At 49.2% G+C, this 23684-nt stretch overlaps 1 protein-coding gene across 5 annotated transcripts in view; it reads left to right on the top strand.

Annotated features, from left to right (window-relative positions):
- The first annotated feature begins 3697 nt into the window (after nucleotides 1-3697).
- The window catches only part of Fam49b (family with sequence similarity 49 member B), a 131845-nt gene continuing 111858 nt past the window's right edge, over nucleotides 3698-23684 (top strand). The window contains exon 1 of one of the 5 annotated variants that reach the window (XM_031358953.1): nucleotides 3698-3730. The gene's annotated coding sequence lies outside the window, so the exon portion shown is untranslated. Of the gene's footprint in view, nucleotides 3731-3891; nucleotides 4175-23684 lie in introns of those variants that run through there. The other 4 variants (XM_031358958.1, XM_031358956.1, XM_031358951.1 and 1 more) reach the window with 4 other exon arrangements.

The following is a 23684-nucleotide window of genomic DNA, read 5'->3' as shown; positions in this document are numbered from 1 at the left end:
TGAAACTAATCCCTGCCTCTTAGCACTTTGAACAATGGGTTGATCCATCAATGGAGTCACTGACCACACTTCAGTGGCCTCTCAATAGCTTCAGTTTCTGGAGCTAAGCCCACCAGGCAATGCCTTTGTGGATCTACTGCATATCCGCACCATAACATGACACAAGCATCTTTCCATCACCCCAGTCGTTGTAGCCCAGGTCATTAGTTGTGCTCTACAAACTTCTTTGGTTTGTTCTCTTTACGGATCCACACTTTGAAAGACTTTATCTACCTTACAGTGACAATAGCCACACTACCATCATTAAGCATCTTCCAAGTGAAATTTTACCTTCATCACCCCTCAGCCCCCCACAATGCCTTGCTGTGGGCCTCACCATCAGCCCATTTCACATGAAGAAGCCTGAGGTAGAGCAGGACTAAATACTTCCCTCAGAGCCTTGTTAATAAAAATGCAAGTAAGTAAGAAAAGGAAAAAGGGGCGTGGCAATACACATCTGTAAAAAAGATAGAAGCATCAGAAGCTTGACGCTATCCTTGGCTATCTGATGAATTTAAGGACAGCCTGGGCTACAAAAGCTCATGTTTCAAAAAAAAAAATTGATAGACAAGATTTGACTTTAAAAAACCTCTGGATTAAGTATCTGAAAGGTGTTTCATACTTTATTTTCCTAAAAATACAAACTCAGTTACATAACAACAATGAGACACATTCTGAGTTAGTAAGTTTTGTTTTACTTTCGGTTGCTATAGAACTACTTGTAAAAGGCAGTGACTCCTCCCATGGACTCACCACACCAACTTGCTGAGATTCCCACATTCTGATCCATTTCTGTAGTCTGGCTGCAGATACAATGGGATATTGAAATATAACGAAGTTCACGTAACACCTACAGAGCCCAGATTCGAAAGCCATTCAGAGACATTCCATGTGCTCTTCATGACTCTCCATAACTGGGATTTGATTAAAGAATAATTGTATTACCTCAAAGGAAACCCTTTACACATCACACATTCACATTCCCACTTTCTGCTCCCTAGTCCAGCATCCCCCGCAGCTCCCTCAGGACACATTTTGTATGGTTATCTGGTTGGGATTTCTTGAGACAGGGTCTCACTGTGTGGCTCTGGCTGGCCTGGAACTCACTATGTAGACCAGACTGTCAAACTTACAGAGATCTGCTTGCCTCTGCCTCCTGAGCACTGGGTCTAAAGGCATGTGCCACTGCACCCCACTGATTTTTGTGTTTTGGAGACAAGGCCTCTCTCTATGGGCCTGCTGGCCCCACACTTCTGACCCCTGAGCTTTGGAAGGCTCAGATTCCTTGTGTTTTCCATGAGAACCACTGTTCCAGCTTTGGCTTCATGCTATAGCAGGGCACTCTGCTCCACTGAGGAGGATGTCTGGTCTGAGGTGCTGGTGAGCCATCTGCAGGCATCTTCCATGTGCACTGCTGTGTCCCCGCACAGCATCTGGCCAGGCTCCATCTAGTTTAGCAGCCTCTGTATCATCTCTTGCATCTGAATGGCCAGAGGGGAGGGAAGCCAGGCAAACAGGTAAGAGGTCTTCCCTGAGTTTGCTTTGGTCACGTTGGGATGCAGAATGTGTTTAATTGCAAACTGCTAACCCAGCAGAACAAAAGTAAATGCGGAGTCACCTGACTTTCACCTTCTGTCGATTTTTAGGCAGGGCAGCACCTGCTCCTGCAAATGCATACACAAAGGAAATACAAGTTTTTTTTTTTTTTTTGCTCGAAAGATGCCATGAGATCCAGATTTTAATATTAAGATAAAAAGATGGCACCACAGTTGGCAAATCATGTAAAATTCATTATCTCATGTAGTCAGTCCTTCCTATACCGGAAGGTGACATTATCATACCCATTTACAGATGGAAGAGTTACAGTTGGGGGCTACATGACTTGCCTGTGACTGCGTCACTGGGGATGGCAGGCAGTGTTCCTTACAGGATGTTGGAGTCCACTATTTATTGTCAGGGTTGATATCTCAGGCCACCACAGACTTGCCAAACACTCCGAAAACACTATTTCCAGCTCTCCATTTGCTTGAATCTGTCAAGCATACCAGAGTCTGGTTGAACAAGCAAGACTCAGGCTCAGTGGGGCCAGGAACAGACTTTCCTATCTGAGGCACCCAGGAATGACTGACTGGTGGGACTCCATCCTAGCAAGTGTCGAACTCAGCGGAACACAGGCTAAGCATGGACCCCTGACCATGCCCTCCTCTTCCCCTGTTCTTCCCTGCCTCCTGCCCACACCCAGGCTGCACTCTGACTGCCCTAAGCTGTTTGAAGTCCCCCCACCCCACGCCCGCACCCCAGCTTCCTAGAAAACTTTAGGTCTTTGAGTCTTTAACACATATTCCAATAGAAGCAGCAATGGGGATAGCCCTCCTAGGTTCTGTACACAGACTCATTACTGTTGCATTTCACATGGCTCAGACTGGGTAAGTCCTTGGGCTTCAGTGACACAACCTGGGTACTTGCCTGGCTCCTCTGGTATGTGATAGGTATGACCTCAGGCTGATGCCATCTGTCCCTGCTTCAGCCTCTTCATGCATAACTCTGGGCAGGCTGCTTCATGGACCATGGTGAGAGCTAAGTGAGGTGGGCATAGCCTCTGGCACTTGGCTCACTCTGAACGTCCAGACTGAGGCCCACCCGTTTCAAATGCTCTCTGTCGTGTCAGGTTTGAAACCCTCTTCCTCTGCCTCCTCAAGTTTATAGCTGACCATTGATTCAATAGTCAGACCACTTCCCACACTCTTAAGATGACATCAGCTCCCCAGAGCCAAGGGTACTGATGCCCTGGCAGGCTTTGACATTGTACCAGGGCCATGAAGTGCAGTGCTAAGGGAGGACTTGAACTCAGGCCCTTAGCTTCCCAGGTAATTCTTTTCTTCCCTTGGCCTAAATACCTCCCGAAACTTCTAGAAAGCACTTCTGTCATCCCTTCAGGTCTGCTGTGCCAAGTGGGCCACACACCGTTTTTTTTTTTTTTTTTTTGCTTGTCCCAAGGCACTACAAGGTTCCCTCACAATAAAAAAATAAATAAATAAATAAAATAAAAATAAATCCTTGAGGGCTCTCCTGGAGTTCACCTCAACACCCCAAGCTCCCGGAACTGGCCCAGGTTAAGGAAAATCTGGACATACACCTTTGTTAAAGATGAAATAGACCAAGGTAAATCAGTCAACAATATTGTACCCCTAACTCCCCAGCTCAGGTAGCGGGGGTGATAAGAATGAGAAGAGGAAGGGGTGGAAGCTGTGGTGTAACCCTTTTGATATCATGCTAGGTCAGGGAAAAGATATTTCACGGAACACTAAATATTCCTGAAAAATCTGGTTGAAAAATCAAGATGACGACTTGATTTTGATAACGACTTGAGGGCAGAGATGTAAAGGAGTGGGGGGAAAATGCCCCTTAATTATGTCCTAGCCAGCGGGAAGGACAGGGGTTCCCGCACCAACCCGAAATGGGAATCACAACAAGGAGATGGTAACTGGGGGCTTTTCCCCTCGCTCAATTACAAGTCCGGGGACGACCGTGTGGGTAGCCCAGACCCCCCTCCTCGCATCGCCTCTGCTTTATTGGTCCCCGCGGGCTTGCACCACTGGACCCTGTGGGTGTTTCTGCCTGGCTCCCGCGGTCCAGGAGCAGCCAGGCAGGTGGCGCCCGAGCCGAGCGCATCTCGACCCCCTCATCCCAGGTGAGGGAGGGGCCGCGGGGGCCCGGCGCCCTGGGGGTCGGGCCTAGGCGCCCGGGACTCGCCCAAGGTCACCGGGCGGGCTGGGGCGGGGGCGACGCGGGGCGGTCCCGGGCGCGGTGACGCGGGGCCCGTGCTGCGGCGGGGCCCGGGCGCGGGGGGCGGCGCGTCGCCGCGTCCTCCTTTTGTGCGGCGCCGGGCTGGGCTGCGAAGGTAAACAGCGCTTCCTCTTCCTCCTCGCCGCCTCTTCCTTTTATAGCGATTTCTGGCCGCGCCGGGGCCGGGCCGCCGCTGCTGCCGTTCGCTGCTGCTGCTGCTGCTTGCTGCCGCGGCGGTGCCGCTCGCGAACCTGCGGCGGGGACGCGCGAGCCGCCGACCCGGAAGCGGCGTGTGTGCACCGCAGGCTCCCGCCGCCAGCTTGCCCGCCCGCCCGCCCGGGGTCGCCAGGTACGTGCACAGCCGGCCGGGACCCCGCTGCGGCGACGCCGCCCTGGTTCACCGGGCTGCAGGGAGGGAGCGGGCGCCTAGGGCGCCGTGCACTGGGAGGCTGGGGCGCGGGGTCCGAGTGGCCGTTCCCGGGCACACCCCTCTGGCAGGCCAGGTGAGCGCTGCAGGGCCTGACCCGGGCGCCGCGCTGCCCTCCGCCAACTTCATTTTGGGGTGGAGGGATCGGGGGTGTTCCAGGCCAGGCGGCTGAATTGAGGAACCAAAGGGGCGAATAGACTCGCACCAGCCTGACTTCCTCCTGCTCTGACCTCCGCCGGCGTTTAAACAGCACTTCCTCTTTGCCCGTTATGTTTTCATCATCATCATCATCCTCATCTTTATCATTTTGTTTAAAAAAAAAATGGAAGTTTAGTGTTCAGAGGTGGAGGCATTTGCAACCCACAGGGCTTTCCAGGGGGTTGTGCACACACACAGTAGGTCTGGAAGAAACCCGTGTGTCATCTGAATGTGGGTCTTGTGTCTGGGGTGGGAGGAAAGAGGAACCCGGACTTCCTTTGCAGGCAGAGCCCTAGGGGGTTGTCACAGATCCCCACCCTGTCGCTAGAAATGGAGGGGTGGGGGAGGGCTTGAGTGTGGAAGGTGGCGCAGCAAGGAGAGTCACGTGGATGTGCACCTCTGTCTAATTCCTGGTCCTGCTGCTCACTAGCTTTGTGACCTTGGGCAAGTTGTCTACCTTCTCTGGGTCTTATGCTCCTTGTGTCTGTAAAATGGGCTGCTTTGAGTTCTGGCTTGCAGTAAATGGGACCAGGTTTCCTGGTCTTGAGGTGCAGGGTGGGAATGTCACCTCCCCTCTAATGCCTTCATTTCTTAAGACACGTGAGGGGAGCACAGGGAGGCTTCCTATAGATAGTTGTGAAATGAATTGGTGGCTGGTACATTTTGAGAAGTGAGCCAGTAGGCTTCCTCATTTTTTTTTTTTTTTTTTTTTTTTTTTTGCCTTCTTTGCCCTTAACTTCCATCCCATAATCACCAGAGCCATGTTTTGTTACCTCAGCCTCCAGAAATCCAGGGAACCCTAGAGGAAATAGTGACTCCCTCTGAAGAAGCTTCCACTCTGATTTTGACTGAGGCTCTCCCTATTCTTGGAGGGTTGTATTCAGTGTGGATGAAAAGGAAGCATCTCTTCCCCCCACCCCCCATGGCCAGATGACAGTGGAGGTGGCTGGCAGGGTTGCCAGCTGGAATGATTTCCCAGGCCCTGGGCTCCATGGAACTGGGAGGGCGGCTGTGGAGAGGTGGCTTTTCTCCACTGATGGAGCCAGCAGAACAGGTCAGCTGGCAAGGCTTTTTTCCTGGGAGGCACTTTGTAATAAGTATGCTGTAGATTATGAGTGTGTGTGTGTGTGTGCTCGAGAGAGAGTGTGGCGGGGAGCGGTATTTGTGCACTTTGGAAAATTTTAAGGAAATGTTGCTTTGTCCGACAGCCATTCCTCCCTTTCCTTTTTCACATCCAAAGCCTTGTGTGCACATCTCTGAAGACCTTGGAGGAGGCCATGGTATCCCACCTCAGGCAGACAATAAGTCTGAGAGCTACTGCTTCTTGCTTTGTTTATTTCTTGATTTTTTTTTTAAGAGACAGGATCTTATGATGTATCACAGGCCGGCCCAGAACGTGTGAATGTTCCAGCCTCTACTACCTGAGTTTTGAGACCACAGGCATGTGTCCCCATGTCCCCGCTCACTTCCATTCATTTAGAGAGGCCAGCAAGCTCCTCCACACAGAGACACTGCTCCATGGCTCTTATTAATGCACATGGTGGCCACAGTCACCTGTGTGGCAAGAGAGAATCTTTCCATTTCACCCAGACTTGGACTGAGGCCAGGACTTCCCAGGGCTCAGCCCCTGAGAGGCAGGTGCAGGATCCTGGGATAAGCCTTGGGGCTGCAAAACTAGCCTGAGGTTCTGGTGGTCCTCTGCATTCTGAATGGCTTTGTGTTTCCTTGACAACTCTGTCTGGCATATGCTGGGAAAGGATGTACCCATTTTTCTGACAGAATGAATGAGAAAGTGATGGCTTCCCCACTGTCCTTTGTGAGTACATTCTGTCTACATCTCAAGGTCAACATCTGGCCTAGAAATGACCTTGTCGTTGTTCTCTGGTGGTTCTTCCTGAAGTAAAAGTCAAGGCTCCTAGTCTCTGGCGGGTGTTGCATCTTGAGATGGGTGCACAGAAAGGGCTCCTAGGAGACACTGATGCCAGGAGATTGTGGCCACATGTCCAGCATCTCTGCCATCTCTTTGATTGGAGAGACCATTCTTGTGGCTTTGGTGGTACGGGCACTTGGCTATCTTTAACAAATCTATTTGAGGCTGTGCTGTGAAGATTTCAAATGCTTGTGTGAACTGGGTGTGGTGGTACCTACCTGTAATGTAACACTGGAGATGTTGTGACAGGAAGATCACCGGTTCAAGACCAGCCTGTGCTACGTGGTGAGCTGCTGTCTGACACAGACAAACACCCATAACATCGGTCCATCTGTGTGGGCAGCAGGCAGTCTTATGTCAGTATCACCTTGAAGCCCCCTTTTCCTGCCTGCAAACTGGTGAGATAGTTCCAGCCTTTGCCGGTTGCACAGGGTACCCATAAGAGAGCAGGATCCAAATGTAAACCCATTTTTCTCTTGCTGGCATGTGTGCATCTGAGGCTCTGTGCAGTGTTCGTATGTGTAAAACGGGCAGATGAGTCGTCTGCTTGAATCTGCCTCAGTTATGTGATGGAAGTCTCGAGAACAAGACAGTCATGGCAATAGTGGCACTCTCACCTGTCAGAGCATAGACAAGACGATTGCAGGAGCCCCTCTCTGTTTTAACTGCAATGAAACTTCCAGAGACAAAAAAAAACCCAAAAAACAAAAAAACGGGGAGGAGGCCAGGGAGGGGGGCGCTACTAACTTCCCTAAGAGGGGGATGTTTTTTAAAGGTTGATGAAGAGCTCTTGTGTAGCCATAGCCCCAGGTAAAAAGGCTTGCCAATGCATGTGTTACCCCCACCTCTCTCTCTGGTTCTCTCAACCCATCCACCCTCTGCGTGCTGGTGACACCCCTCCCTTATCTTCTAGAACCTGTGTATCTTCTTCCTGTTTTTAGCCAAGACTTGACTTCCCCCATGGACCCAGTTTAAATTGTTTTTAGTAGAACTTTAGAATTTAGACCTCAGATAGACCTGGAGGCTAGATGGCCTCAGGTTGAAAGATGACTTCCTAGTCAAGGAAACACTTAAGAGACAGTTACCTGTACCCCACTACCAGCCCACCCTCCACCCCCACCACCCTTTTCTATTTCCTGAAGCATTGAGGGTGTGGGTTTGGGGGGCCAGATTACCTACTTTGGGCACAGCCCTCCCTCTCTTTGGACCTTCATCATCTGTAACATAGAGAGAGAGTCATGCTGGCCATCGGGAGGTGGCATTGGGATCAACACAGGTTGGTGTAACAGTATTGCACACAGTAGGTGCTCAGGAAATGTTTTTGCTTCCCCTCTGTGAGGCTCTGTCTGTCCTCACCTGATGTCACCATCCTGCTCCCCCCCCCCGCCCCTCCCCCATAGTCCCTCCCCCTCCAGTTCTGCTTGGGAAGCAGCTCTGGACTGGCAGGCTGTTCCTAGAAAGATCTGGAGTCTGCAAGCACTTGGAAGTCCAAGAGTGTTATTTTAATCCAATTGTTGACCGGCTGGTGTGCGGGCTTCCACTGACTGAATGGGAGGGAGATGGTTCCATCAGAGCTGGTAGGGACGAGTCATCCAGCTTACGTTCTGCCCCATTCATTCCCCCCACCCCCCACTTGTCGGAGCCTCACTAGCTGCCATCTGCTCCATGAATATCGTTTGTAAATATATAAATAATTGAAACTGATGAAGTCTGCTGGAAGAAATGTGGCCGAGAGAGGTTTTTATAATATTTAAGATAATCTGAAACTATTGAAGGAGTTGCAGGGCTTATTTAAAAAAAAAAAAAACCAAACAAACTGGAATTGTGTTCGGAAGGGCTCCCTGTCGTGGCAAGACCTGAGGAAGTGTGTTTTTGGAATGTGGATGAAGGACCTGTGAGTGGTCAGTGGACAGCTTGTGGATCACCCCGTTTGTGGGGTGACAAGGTGACAGCTCCAGTCAAGGGACAAGGCCCAGTGCTGGGGTTTAAAGCTAGTGTGAGTACTGTCTGGACATCCTTGAGTCGCAGAAGGCTTGTGAAATATCCCATGCTGTGATACCCTCTGGAGTGTATACGTTTCAGGTCCCAGTTTGTCTTCTGTGGAAGGTTCCAGAAGGTTACTAGAACCAATCTCTTTTGTAAAAAGTTACGTATTAATTACACATGGTAATGAGTTTCATTATGAAGTCCTCCCTCCACTTTCTTGTCTTTTGTTCATTTTAGTGACTTGGTCAGTTTAGTTAGGGCTTTGTACTGGAGGATGGGCTCATCTCCCTCCTCCAACCATCTTAACCTGACTGTAGTTTCAACCCATTCAGTGAGAGGTGGGGCTGTATGAGCTTCTCCCCTGTCCTGGTAAGCTGCTGATGGCCAACTCTGTTCAGGTCATGGCCACATCATACCCAGAAGTCAGCGTTCCCCAGCGCTCTACCCAACCACTTGCTCTTACAAAAATCTTGTGCCCTCTTTTCTATGTTGTTCCCTAAGGCGAGGCTCTTTTAATTAGCGAATGGCTATAGTGAGTCCTATTAGTGTCCCCAGTTTGAGAGGCCTCCTGTCAGAGGAGCAGTTTCCAGGCTTGTGTGTGGCCGAGTCACTTGGGGCTTAGCCCACAGCCTGAGTCAGGTGCTTGAGAAAGCTGGGTGGCCTGAGAGGTTATGATGCTTCTGGTTTGTAGGCCACACAGCCAGTAAGGCAGACTTGGTGTACCTCCCACCTCACTGTCTTGCTTCTTTCTCCTCTCATCAGCCAGGATCAGGAAGACAGGCCACAGGGATGTAAATCATGATCCCATAGGCACCTAGCAGCAGAGGCAGGTGTGTTGAAAATACATTATTAAATGCTGAGGCCCAGATAGACCTCAGTCTAGTGCAGTGCACTAGAGTGGGTACAGCTGGTATAGAAGGGGCCCCTCTGCAACCTGTCAGCAAGAGTCTCCTCAGCTCAGGAGAAACCAGAGGGCTAGAGATGATACAGGGGTGGGGTGGAGAGAGTGTAAGCAGACGACTTCGAGTCCCATGAAGTCTGATGGCGACAGCCTGAGTAGGACCTCTTTGAATTTCTAGAGTTTCAATTCAACTCTGTCGTCTCATTTAAACTGACAAGGCAGTGGGGACCCAGAGGCAGAAGACATTCTAAGAGGCAGAATCAGGGCCATGAGTCAAGGCCTTCCGGCTGCAAAGCCTAGCATCTCCCCTGGCCCTGCTGAGCCTTCGTTTGTACTTCTAGTGTGTCTAGCAACTGTGCTTCAGAGATAGTGGGATGCTGGGGTCCTAGATGTACCCCTGCCCCTTTGGTCTCAACCAGCAGGCTAAGCTAAATGAAAAGGAAAGTTCAGGACAGGAAGAACAGTAGCTTTGAAATCATCCCATTGTATACGAGGGCCACTGGTTGGCCAGTTCTTCTCATCCCGTTTGATTAGGGTAGGGGAGGACATGGGGAGGGAGGGCTCTGTATTTACTCATCTACTAGGAGTCTTATGTCATTGACCTTGTATGACCATCTTGAATTTCTAGAATTTAAACTCGACCCTTGCTCTGCCACAGTACTGTGTGGCCTTGGGCAGATCCCATCACTGAAGCAGAATGGTGCCTGAGAAAGTTGGGATGATGTCCCTGCTTTCTTAGGATACCTGTGCCTGGGAAAGTATCCTAGGGTAACACTTCCCACCCCACTCCTTGCACTGAGCTGCTCTAGCAATGTCCCCTTCTGGGGACATACAGAAAGCCAGGTTCTTGGAGAGCAGAGATGGCTATGAATTAATGCTCATAGACTGTTGGGGTGGCTTTATGGAACACTAGATGCTCTGGAGAGGATGTTAGCATCCTTTGAAAGGGCTAGTGGTGGGGTGAGAAACGGGCTGATGGAGCCAGGATGTCTGGGTTAGACCTGACTCTGACTGAATTCTCTTCTTGCAAGTTGTATGACCTTGCTTGGCACCTCAGTGCCCATTTCCCAGCCTGTTGTAGCTCTTTGAAAAATGCTTCTATGACCTTGGCGTGGGGTTGCACATCCAGGTGCTGCTGTCATTTGAGTCCCTGGTTTGTACAGTGCCCCCAGGGATAAGACTCAGAGCCTGGGGACACTGGGCGGAGGAAGGTCTGTACTGCCGACTCTTCCTCAGCCCCAGCTTGGTTCAAAACTCAGAGGGAAGTAGGTCGCAGAAGACAGTGTGGAACTGAAACTTGGGTAGTCACATCCCGTAGTGTCTGCCCTGCTTTCCTGAACCAGGCTCTTCTGTACTGTTCTATAATATTGGGCACCAAAGCCCAGCTGGAATACACACAGATCTAAGAGGCTTTCGAAGGGTGTGACTCATCAGACGGCAATCCTGTGTGTTCTGAAATATGTTTTCCAGCCATTCCGGAACACGTGTCCCTAGATCACCTGTTTATGATGGAGGCCTGAGATCTCTCTGGCCATTCAACAAAGTAATAAAGCAAGTGGCTGCTGTGCTCCAGGCCTGTGATGCTGTCCCGTGGGGGAACAGACAGTGTCTGGCAGCCACTCACACAAGTCTCTACAGGGCCTGAGGAGTGTGGAGCTGGAGGGAGTTTGGGTTTGTTTCTTCTGGCTGACCCAAGCCCATCCCAGTTATCTTTATTCAGGTGCCCAGGAGCAGGAAGGCAGCTCTGGTGAAAGCTCTCAGATGGTGGATAGAGTGTGTGTTCTGCCTTTTGAGTTTGGGTAGCCTATCTCCCAGTCGCTTGGTGAGGCAGATCGTATTTACTATCTCATTGTAGTTGAGAAAAATTGGGACAGCATAGAGCCTAATAAGGAGAGCGGGAGCTCAGACATTCCACATCATCAACTTTGGTGCCCACTTCTCTCTCACATCGTTCCAGGGACTAATGGAATTCAGAAAGTTTGAGCTGACTCCACCAGGGGCAGGGGCTTTCCTGGCAGGATTTCTCCCTAGCATCCTGGAGAGTAGTTAGCCTGAGAGCACCCCAGCCCTAGGTTGGCAGGCCACCAACTCTGGCTTCCTTATTGCTGGGCGAATTGATATGCAGAAGGCTTTGGTCAAGGTGGAAAACTGACCATAGTAATAAGACGACTGGAATGGTGGTGATGTGTGTGCATGTGTGCGTGTGTGCGTGTGTGTGCGCGTGTGCGTGTGTGTGTGTGTGTGTGTGTGTGTGTGTGTGTGTGTGTGCGCGTGTGTGTGCGCGCGTGTGTGTGTGTGTGTGTGCGTGTGTGTGTGTGTGTGTGTGTGTGTGTGTGTGTGTGTGTGTGTGTGTGTGTGTGTGTGTGTGTGTGTGTGTGTGTGTGTAAGCCAATGTCTGACATCAGGTGTTTTCTTTGTTTTTTTTCCCCTACGTTTTGTTTTGAGACAGTCCCTCAGTGGACCTGGAGCTCACTAAATGGCTAGACTTGCTGGCCTGTGAGCTTCTGGGAGGCACTGTCTGTCTCTGCTCACCAGTGCTGAGGTTACAGAAGTGGCACTGGGGGGTGGGTTCTGGAAGTCCAAGCTCAGGTACTCATGCTTACATGTCAGGGAGTTTATGTTTAAGTGGGTGTACACCCACTTAAAGTATTGTTTTCAAGATAGCCTCGTGTATCTCAGGATGAAGATGACTTTAAGCCCTTGATCCTCCTGTCTCCACCCCCAACTATTGGGATTACAGGCTGCTCTGCTCACTCTGTGGGTTGTACTTTATGGGGTGCTTGAGATTGGAACCCAGGGCGTTGTGCATACTAACAAGCACTCTACCAACTGATCCCAGAATCCCAACCAATTTTTTTTTTTTTTGAGACAATGTCTCACTGTGTAGCCCTGACTATCCTGGAACTGACTGTGTAGAAAAGGCTGGCCTCAAACTCAAAGAGATCCACTTGCTTCTGCTTCCCAAGTGGTTGAGTTAGAAGCATGGACCACTAATTCAGGCGTAGCATCCTTGTTTTTTAAAGAATACTCTCAAGAGATGTTAAAGCCTGGTCCTCAGTGCCCATTAGTGGTATGACAGTTTGGACTAATCCATTACCCTTTACAGATGTTTCAGAGTCTACATGGCTGGGGATTGGTCACCCTAAAGGTCACCAGGTATCTTCCCCAGCCTTTATCAGGCCATTGCCCACACAGGAAATAACTAAGGATGACTAAGTCCTGTGCCTTGGGCCAGACAGTGAAAGAGGAAGCGTTTCCCCTTGGGAGGGGACTGACCCTAGGGGGTCTACTATCCCAGTGTTGAGAGGTCAGTGTCCCCACACAGTGTGACTCCCATCCCTCTTGATGGGACTAACTCTGATTCTCTTCCAGAGTAGTACCTGTTCAGACATGCAACAATGGTCCAGAGAGGTGATGTGAGTTTCCCAGTGTCATACAGGAGTTTGAAGATCATCAATGAGTTCCCAGGGCAAGGATGGCTAAGTCCTGCTGACAGTCGCGCAGCCAGTACATGGCTACGGGAAAAACTAGGTCTCATGACTAGACAGTCCTGGGGAAGTGGGGTGGAGTATAAAGTTATTGGGCCTTATGGGTAACCATCAGCCCGGAGTACTGTCTTTCTGTTGTCATTTGAGACAGGCTGGTTTTCTAATAGTCTCCAACTAGCAGCCCTTGCTTAAGACCCAGAATACCAAAGAAGAGACCTGGCTAACAGGAGTCACATCTTCACGTGGAAGTGGAAGTCATCCCAGCAGGCAACACAGAGCCAATGATTTCTCACCTAGTCCTACCCCAAAGGACGGTGCTCTGCACACGGAGCTGAGTCCAGAGGCTGTGTAGTGAGATCGACACTCAGATATATGGATTGAGCTGTGGTAGATGGGATGCACTTAGGGACAGCGCATGGGAACCAAGGAAATGGTTCAGTGAGGAAGAAAGGATGCTGCCGAGTTTGAATCCCAGCACCTGTGTGACAAACTAGGTGTGGTTGGGTGCACACTGTGGGCAACAGGAGGGCTCACTGGGGCTTGCTGACAGCTAGCCGAGTTCAAGGATCCCCTGATTTAGAAATAAGGCCAAGAGTGAACAGTAGAGTACTTGGTGTCCTCTGTGCACATAGACACGTACACAGAGATAGATGCACACATAAACACACACACAGACACATGCACAGAGATAGATGCACACGTAAACACACACACACATACACAGAGATAGATGCACACGTAAACACACACACACATACACAGAGATAGATGCACACATAAACACATAAACATACACACACATGCATACACACACACACACCAGCAGCAGCACCGAGTGTGAAAAAAAGAAGCAAATACAGATGAATGAATATGTCACACAGCACAAGAATACATGTCTACATTATTTACTGTTTTCATTATTTTATTCATTTTTCTTTATTTTGAGGTGCTGGGGATGGAATCTGGGGCATAGAAATGTTATTTATGTAAATTGCCTATCACTGTGCAGCAGTCACAGTCCAAATTTTTCTTTCTTTCTTCCCTCCCTCCCTCCCTCCCTCCATCCCTCCTTCCTTCCCTTCCTTCCTTCCTTCCTTTTTTTCTTTCTGAGTTGAGGATTGAACTCTGGACTTCCCTGGGTAAGCAGTGGCTCTACCACTTAGCTAAATCAACAGCTGCCCCCCTTTTCTGTAGCAGGGTCTCATGTAGCCCAGGCTGGCCTCCAGCTCACTGTGTAGTGAGGATGACCTTGAAGTAGTGATTCCCTGCCTACACCGTTGAGTACTAGAATTATAACCCATGTTCAGCCGTGCTCAGTTTCTTAGGTGGTGGAACTGAGGGCTTCAGGTGATTTAGGCCTGTAGTGGACCAGCTGGGCCACATCACAATTCCCGCCCCCTAAGGTTTCTAAGTGAATAGAAAGAATTAAAAAAAAAAAAATGAGTCTAAGTGTGTTTGAATCTGGCTTAGGTGAGCAAGGTTTGTCCATTGCAACACACTGAGGACATAGGCAGTGCGCACTGAGCTCTGCTGGTACCCAGGGTGGGTCGTGCAGGTTTGTTGTGCTTGATCTCTGTCACCCCAAGGACTCGAGTCTGATGGCCCTTCGGGAAGGTTTTAGGGGTTCTGGCTATCTCATGCAGGACATAGGGGGCAAAGGGAGTGAACTCTCTGAACTGGACAGGGCTTGATTTCATGTTTTTGAATGAAAGGCCTGTATCACACAGTGAATTTGTGAATTTTTTTTCTCCCCTTCTTGGAGCTGATCTGAAAGCGCTGGCACAGGGGACACTTGTGCTTGGTCCCCAAGGTCCCCCTCCAGTAGGACTGTGTTTTGTTCTAGCGGCTTCTAGAGTTGCAGTTCGGAATGTGAGAAGTGAGGAGACCATGCATGTGCTCCTGGCTTGCCTTCTGACCTCCCCTCAGAAGGGCCGAATGTTCCCTGGCCTCTCTTCCTTCACGATGGGGGCCTGAAAGCTTCTCTCCCAGTGTAAGCTCATCTTTGGCTTAAGACATTGAACACATTCCTCAACAAAGAGCCTGGTCTTTTGTATCCCCCTTTCCCACCTTACATGGCTTTGAGGAAGGGCCTCTGTTAGATTCCATCTTCTGGAGTTTCCTCCAATGTCTTGTGGAACTCCAGGCAGGAAGGAGAGCAGAGGAGCACCTAGGATCGCCTGAGTTGATTGGCACTGTGAAAAGTGTCACTGTATGACGGCTTTCTTGCCAGTCTCCGGCTGTGTCTTGGCATAACACTTCTGTCTACTCTGGGGAGCTAACTGTCATTATAACCTTTGGTCTGGCTGACTCACTTTTGGGAATCTCTCCTAAGGACACAGTAGCAACTACAGGAAGAATGTTGTCTGGAGATCTTGAGCTCAGCTGTTACCTGTTCAACTTGAATAGAGATGACAGAGTGTCTGACAGGGCCAGAGTCTTGTCACTTGTGGCCACAAGGTTGGAATGGACATGGGGCCTCTGGGAGTCAGGGCCACAGAAGATATGGAAAAACTGTCAGTGTTTGGTAGAAAAAGGCCCGAGGGAAATATACACAAATGGTGTCAGAAGGTCTGGTGGGGGCTGAGAATCCAAATGAGTTTCTGGTTTTTGCGTATTCTCTGTCATGTGATCGCATCCTGTTCTCTTTTTTCCCTTCCCCTTTCTTCCTATCTGTTGGCCTCCCCTTTCCTTTCCACGAATCCCAGCACTTTACCATTTCCAGGGTAAAAGAAGAAACCCAAGTTTAGATCACTTAAAAACTAAGACACAGCCAACTAGTCAGTCAAAAAGTACTACATTTATTTGTTTATTTTTACTTATTTTATGCAATTGGTGTCAACGTGTGTGTGTGTATGTGTATGTGTGTGTGTGTGTGTGTGTGTGTGTGGGTGGGTGGGTGTGGGGTGTGAGGTGGGTGTGGGTGTGTGTATGTGTGTGTTCTCCAGCAATACAGCACAGAAGTAGATGCCCAAGAACACCCCAAAGGAGTTGATCTTCTCCTTCCACTATGTGTGTCCTGGGTTGTCAGACAGGTTGGCAAGCACCGTTATCCTCTGGCCCAACAGCCAATTAATTAATGAAACTTAGGACTTGTTGAGGTCTAGTGACACTATGAGCAGATAGCTGGTCCATTTTGAATGATTGCCACCCTGGGCCAGCCTCCGCTAGGTCTACACAGACGTTTCTATTTCATGAGAGACTTTTCTAGAATCACTTTGCTTCTTCCCATTGAGCAGCTGGTAGGATTGATGGAACCTAGAGATACCCAGTTCAGTAACGGTCTGAAAATCATGTAGAAACTGTTTTGTTTACAAATGAGTGACAGTTTCGGACAAACAGTAGCAGAGGGTTTTCTGTCTGTAAGAGCCAAGGCAAAAAGAAGTTGGCTGGGTGGCAGGCAAGGTCAGTGACCTCAGGCTTTCGGATGCCTCTCCAGTACTGGGACTCTGTGCTCTAGGATACTTGGGGATGTGTATATGTGCCTTTCTGAGCAGGCCAGAAGGAGGAGACAGCTGAAGGTGCCCCCGTAGGGGCCATTCTGTGCTGAGTGTGGAATTGCAAATTCCCAGACACTCCATGGTATTTAAAATGGCATCTCCTCAGACTTCTGTGTCTGTCAGGCGGCACACTTGCCATCTCCGCCTGTGTCTCGGAGGGGATCGGATTGAAAATGCCTCAGACAGTTTACATTTCCATTTTCCAGTGTTGAAGATTGCCCACAGGGCCTTGTGTTGGCTGGGTGGGACTTTTGTTTTTAAAGGAAGGTTACAGAGCAGCCAAGGTTCTAGGTGCCTAGTTTATGTCTGGTGAACAAGTGTACACATTACATTTCTGCTTTGTGTGGACAATTCAAATTGGTACCTGTTAAATATCTATCCCACCCTCCCCTGAAATCTCTACTTCCTTCTCCCTTTATTTCCTCTTTCCTTCTATTCATTTTGAGTCTCACTGTGTCTTCCAGGCTGACCTGGAATTTACTAGGTAGCTGACTTTGTCCTCCCTCCCGAGTCTCCTCAGTGCTGGGGTCACAGTGTGGGGTACCACGCACACTTGGTTGTTTTTTTTTCCCCTGTAGGATAGATAGGGCCACGCACATGCTAAGTGAGTGCTCTACCACCCAGCTACATCTCTGCCCATAGATTTATTGTTTTCACATGTATGGTTTTTGTTTTGTTTTGTTTTGTTTTGTTTTTGTGGTAAAGTGCCCATGTTAGAACTCTGAGTAGGTATTTAGTTATTATGAATCCAGAAAAACCTCCATATGGTTTTTGTTTTTTTGTTTTTTTGGTTTTTTTTTTTTTTTGTGGTAAAGTGCCTGTGTTAGGACCCCCGAGTAGGTATTTAGTTATCATGCATCCAGAAAAACCTCCAGTTTGCCCTTGGATGGTTAGTATTGTCAACTTGATTACACTTGAAGCGACCTAGGAAACAGGTCTTTGGGCATGTCCTTGAAGCCACCTCCACAGAAGAGGGAAGACCTCTTCTGGATGTGGGTGGCACTGTGCTATGGACAGAGAGATCTTAGGTTACGTCCAAGGGGAAAAGGCGAAAGCAATCAGAGCAGCAGCATTCATGTCCTCGCTTGCTGACAGTGGGAGCTGCCCGCTGCCCCCACCCTCCATACCTGCTCTGAACCATCTCACTGTGAGCCAGAACAAGCCCCTCCCTCCTTAAATGGCTTTTCCCAGGTGTTTTGTCACAGCAAGAGGAAAAGCAGTAGCTTTACTCACTGCTTGCTGGTCTCTTTTGGCCTCGTGCTCCCTGTCTGTCCTCAGCACCTTGGAGAGGAAGTGAGATGTCCCTTCCTCCCTTGGCTGTGTTGAAATGGATGGGGAATGCTTGCTTTCCCAGAACTCTCTGAGCTGAGCCAGGCAAGCTCCTCACTCTTCCAGGAAGAAGCTGGAAGGTGGAAGGAAATCTCGGATGATGGAGCATAGAGCATGCACTCAGCAGCTCACTGCCTCCTTACCCTACCCGAGCTGGAGAATTCCATGAGCTCAGCAAACCCCTGCTGGCTGCCCATCTGCTGTGAAGCGTTTGCAATGTGGCTTGGTCATGTGGAGCCTGTGAGGCAAAGGCAGCACCAAAATGGGCTTAATGGTTGAGTCTCCCCATCTCCGAGGGTGCTGGGCACACCTGAGCCTCGGCTCTGCTCTGTGCCACACGCTGTGTCCTTAGCTGGATTATAGGTTCTGAATGTTGTTTCTTGAGGGGGATGGGATGGAGTGTGTGTTCCTCAATTGAGGCACTTGGTTATTGTCCCCTCCCACCTCCAACCATAGGCAAGGGTGCTGTCTTGCCCACCGTGGGGCGTGGCTGCTGTGACTGTCACAAGGGGAGTCTTTCTGTCTGTCCCTTTCTGGTGTCCTCACCACCACACAGGTCTCACACATGGGACGAGTCCTCTGTAGTGTGACTAGTTGGGAGCTCGCTCTAGGAACAGGCGTCTGTGAATAGATGGGCCAGAGGAATGTGTTGTGCCAGGTTTGAGTGGAGCTGAGTGTTGTCAGCACTGAATTTAAAATGAGCTTCTTGGCCTGTGTGAGCCTCAGTGGTGACCAAGCACTAAGTCTTGAATCTTAAAAACAGAAAGAAGGAAGCCAAGAGTCCAAAAGGGGCTTAAAGTAAGCGTCACGGACGGCTCATATCCATGTGCTTATGTTTTGGCTCCACACTAGTAAACACCACTGAGGTCAAACTCCCAGGGGGCTACGGTTCATAAGCACTCAAGGAAGCATTTTAGAAAATTGAAACGCAGGTTGAAAGATTTTTTTGGAAGCGGCATGGCTGCTCTGTGCCAGAGTGGGGGCATATTTCCTTAGGACTGGCTCTTGTCAAGGTCCACACATACAAATTACAGGAGGGGGGCGGGAGATTTGAGGGTTGACGTCAAAGCCACAGTTTAGTGGGAAGAACGTTTTAAGGAGGTAGGGACACTCTTGCCTTTACTCTGAAGTCGTGTGCAATGCCTAGTACACAAAATTAGCCTGTCCTCATGGCAGCTGTCGACCTTCCCCAAGTCCCTTCCTGTTCCTTGTCTTCTTGAGCATTTTCTCCTTTAGGACACTAGGTTTCCTCCAAAGATCCTAGAAGCCACATGGAACTGTGTTGTTCAGGGGTCTGAAAGTGAGGGTGGTGGAAGTAGACGTGTCTTCTTGCTGAAGGAGGACTCTTCGGCCCTCTGAGATCTGGTCCTGGCGGCCCCTGTTCTCCTCTCCATCCTCACCCACCATGTAGAAGGAACTCTGCTAAGTGCTCTGAGTGTTGAGACAGAGCAATCTTGCTTCTTGAGGTGGACTCTGAGTGGTGTCATACTGGGGACCTAGACATTCTCAGGCTTCTAGGACAGTCTGAGACATTCAGAAGGAAGTAGATATTATGGTGGAAGTCCCCATGTTCCCTTCTCCTTTTGTAGATCTTAGGAGTGATATATGGCCTGGGGTCATGGGTAGGGTAAGCCCGTGTTGTGGGGAGAGCCTGCACTCCATGTTCTGTTTTTTTGTTTTTTTTTTTTTTTTTTTTTTTTTTTTCATGTTTAAAAGCAAGTATGAAGTATGAGCTATGCCCAAGCTTGGGTTAATGGCAAGGATTACAGTTATTAAGCACGGGAGACAGGTGGTCCTAGACTTGGGGACATATTGCTGTGGACACATATAAAGTGCTAGAATGGTGAGCAATTTATAACAAAGTGATGCAGTCGTTGTTGCCATCCCCCTCAGATCCTATGTATTCCAGGTTGGCTTTACAGAATTCACTATGTAGCTAAGGGTAGCCTCAAACTTCTTGATTCTCTGAAACACCATATGTGTTACTATACCTGCTGTAATGCTTCGAGTTAACTATAAACTTGACAGGAATTGGCATAACTTAGGAAACAAGCCTTTGGGCCCATCTGAGAGATTATCTTGGTTGGTTAGGTTAATTGAAGTGGGAAGCCCTACCCTGAAAGTAGGTGGCGTCATTCCCTAGGCTTGGGTCCCAGACAACATTAAAAGGCACAAGCTAGCTAGCATTAGCCTTCCATTATTCATTGCTTGCTGTCTGCTCCCTGACTGTCTATACACTGTACCAGCCTCCTGCTCTTGCCATTGGGGCTTCCCTGCCTGCCATGTTGGACTGAACATTTAAGCCTTGAGCCAAATTAAACAGTCCTTCAAGATGTCTTTTTGAGGGTATTTTATCCTAGCATCTTATCCTAAGATAAGTAACCAGCATTCTTGTTTTATAGGGTGTTAAGGATCGGATCTGGGGATTTGTGCAAGCACTCTGCCAACGGAGCTTCATCATCTTAAGCTAAAACACAACTAAAACATAAAGAAGTGCAGGGGCAGGGTAGATGGAGGCTATGTGGAGGGTAGAGAAGAGAGAGGGGGTGGAGAGGGGGGCTATGACTCAGCTACCAGGGAATTAGCCATTGTTTTTTTATTGTTGTTCTCTTTCCTTTTTTTTTTTTTTTGTTTTTTTCAAGACAGGGTTTCTCTGTGTAGCCCTGGCTGTCCTGGAACTCACTTTGTAGACCAGGCTGGCCTTGAACTCAGAAATCCGCCTGCCTCTGCCTCCCAAGTGCTGGGATTAAAGGCGTGCGCCACCACCGCCACCACCGCCCGGCTCTTTTTTTTTTTTTTTAAGTTGAGCTGGTGGTGGGTGTAAGAGGTGCTATTCTTACACTTGGTTTTTGTATGTCTTAGATATTTTACAGTCAAAAAAATTGAAATAGAGCTGTGAACGGGAACTCATCTGGAAACTACCCATGAGGTAGCCAGACGTGGATGGACCTCTAGCCATGCTCAAGGCTTTGCCAAGGTCACTCAGGAACTGTGGAACCAAACTACCCGGAGAGCGTGGGGAGGAGAGCATAAAGAAAGGGATAATTTGGACTGACTTTGAAGGTCAGTGCTAAGAACCGCAGTTCATAGAGAACCTGGTGCTAGCAGAGATGGCATTTGATGAGTTACAGGTGGATCTTGTCAGAGGCATTGTAGCAGTCCTTCCGTAGTTCCTTGACTAGAAGCCAGATTGGCTTTGATGACAAGGGAGCTACTTCAGTGTGGAATTAAATCCTAGGCAATTGGCAGAAAGTCCCTTGAAGTGTATGGGGGCCCCAGCAGAGCTGGGCCAGTGGTGGTGGGCAGCCTGAGAAAAATGGTCTTGTATAGAAATGAGGCAACATGGCTCACTGAACATCTTGGGGTGGCTATTGTCTGGCGTGAGAGGCCATCTGGGACACTGCTGCCTGGCCTGGGGCTGGGAGGCAGTGGCAGAGCCAAGCCCTGTGTTCAGTAGCTTGGGGAGTAATGTATATTCAAGATGGTTTTCTTTGAATACATCACAGAGCCAAGGAAAGCCCTCGGGAGTGGGATGAAAGCCGGGATGGGGAATTTCATCAGTGCTTAATCAAAGGCATTGATTGTTTTCTGGGCCTTCTGCTTGCCCTCTCATTGTTGTCTTTATTTGTGGAAACTTGTTCATTATGGTTTCATTAAGGCCAGCCCTGGGCGCCACCCCTCCGAAGCTCCCTTTGATGTCTGGGACGCCATCCCTGTCCTTGGGGAATCCTTCAGCCTCCTGGCTCTTGGACTTCTTGGCCATTCAGTGCTGTCTAGGCCTCATTCACATGTTTCAGAATAGTGATGCTCCATGCTGCCCCAGAGTGGAGTAAGGAAGAACCCATGGCGTGGGAGGCTGTCTCTGTAAAGGACCCCTGCTGGTACCTAGGACAGGGGTCCTTTCAGGAGACTGATGTCCCTGGACATGAGGTAGCCTCAGCTTCTGGACTCTTCCATTGACTTCATTTTTCAGGGTCTTAACATAAGTTCTTCCTCCCTAGACAGATCTATAGGAATTTGAAATGCTGCCTTGGCATGCTGTGGGACCACCTGGTGGCAGGCAGGCAGAGAAGGAAGCCACATTGGCTGCATCATCCTCCTGGCCCAGAACAGAGAAACTTTGTACACATCTCCTGCCAGGGAGCAATTAATTTGCAGGAAGTGATGGTTTGCATTTACCCTGGCAACACAGCACTGAGTTCACTTCTGGGCCTCAGCCCCTTGCAAGTTACACTGTCAGGATTGAAAATTCACAGCGTCTCCTGATTTTATTAGCTAGTTCTGCCCCACATTTCATCTGCTTTCTCTTAAACACTTTTTTTTTTGTGGGTCTGTGTTTATCAACCCTGAATAAACACACATCCCAAACTTTAATTAGGAAGCCTGCAGCAGCCAAAAAGAAAGTTGGCACTGTTTCTCTTCTTGGGTGACTCTTGACAGCCGGGGAGACGAGAGCCCCACCCGTGGTGGGAATTCCAGCGGACTAGAGTGAAGGTTGTGCCCTCTGCCTTCTCCACAGGCTGAGTGCCTGTGTCATCTGAAGCCACATCTTGAGTAATTAATTCACTTGGCAGGTTCCTGACTCTGCCCATTTGTTCAGTATTAATTTTTTTTTTTTCGGTTTTTTTCGAGACAGGGTTTCTCTGTGTAGTCCTGGCTGTCCTGGAACTCACTCTGTAGACCAGGCTGGCCTCAAACTCAGAAATCCGCCTGCCTCTGCCTCCCAAGTGCTGGGCTTAAAGGCATGCACCACCACCGCCCGGCCAGTATTAATTTTTAAAAGTTTAATTTATTTTTTAAAGACAGGGTTTCTCTGTGTAGCCCTGGCTGTCCTGGAACTCACTGTAGATCAGGCTGGCCTCAAACTCAGAGATTTGCCTGCCTCTGCTTCTTGAGTGCTGGGATCAAAGGTGTGTGCCACCATCTCCTGGCAAGCTTAATTTTTAATTTTTTTACTATAGAATGTGTGTGTGTATAGTGTGTGAGGCAAACATGCCATATAATGTACACTAAAGACAAAGGACAAGTTTTTGGAGTCAGTTCTTTCCCTCTACCTTCCAACACCTTGCTTCTTGAATGGAACTCAAGTGCCAGCTTTGTACAAGTGCTTTTACCTGCTGAGCATCTCAGTGTCCCAATTCACCATACAAACATATGTTGCCTGCCAATCACTCTAATCCCTGTGCCTTCCCTGCTTGTCTCCTCCTTCCCCTTCATCTCTCCTATACAGGCAATACATTCTAAAACATTTACTTCATGGTGTGTGTTGTGTCTGCACGCTCATGCCTGTGGAGGTGGGATAACAGCCCGTGGGAGTTGGCTCTCTCTACCATGTAGGTTCCGGGGTCAAACTCATGATCCTTCTGCCTCAGTTTCCCAATGCTAGGATAACAGGCATGCCACCAAACCCAGCACCATTTTTTTTTTTAAATTTGCAGAATATCATTTAAAGTATTCCAGGGAAGGGTTTGGGGGTATATTTATGTTTAACAGTAAATTGATCATAGGAAGGAGGTGGACTGCTTTGATCCCTGGGGGAGGGGGAAGGGACCCTCAGTGCTGGGTAGAAGGAGAATTGATCTGGAGTCTGATGTTAGCACCTCTGCCATTTTGCTAACAGAAACATCTTGGGCAAGTCATCTAAGCGGAGACACATTTCCTGTTCTGTAAGCGCAGGGAGAGAGGAAACAAAAGCCCCACCTTCAGAGTCTTACAGTCCTTTCCCTGCTCCTTGTCTGATTCTCACGATCCCCCATGTTACTGCCCTGGGAAGACAGCAGTGTCTGGTCCCGATGAGAGAGTGTTCCACTCAAATCGGGATGCTTCAGTGGAAAGATGGAGGGCAATGGTAGGAATCTTCTAGCCTGGGGAGGACTGGAGGGCACTAGGTCTGGGGCAAAGGGGAAGACTTATGAAGGAGGACTTCAAACAAACAGTGTCAGTGACATCGAGGTCGTGTCATCTATTCCCAGCTTTACGCAATCAGTGCATCAGAGATGGAGGTAAAAGGAGTTGTAGTGTTTTATAAACAGGAAGTGTGGGGCTGTAGCCGTGCGGGTAGGAGAGCTGTGGAAGCGCCTAATGCATCTGCATGTCATTTTCT

This window comes from Mastomys coucha, unplaced genomic scaffold, assembly GCF_008632895.1.
Source record: "Mastomys coucha isolate ucsf_1 unplaced genomic scaffold, UCSF_Mcou_1 pScaffold7, whole genome shotgun sequence".
NCBI lineage: Eukaryota > Metazoa > Chordata > Mammalia > Rodentia > Muridae > Mastomys > Mastomys coucha.
This window is presented reverse-complemented; position numbering and strand designations above follow the sequence as displayed.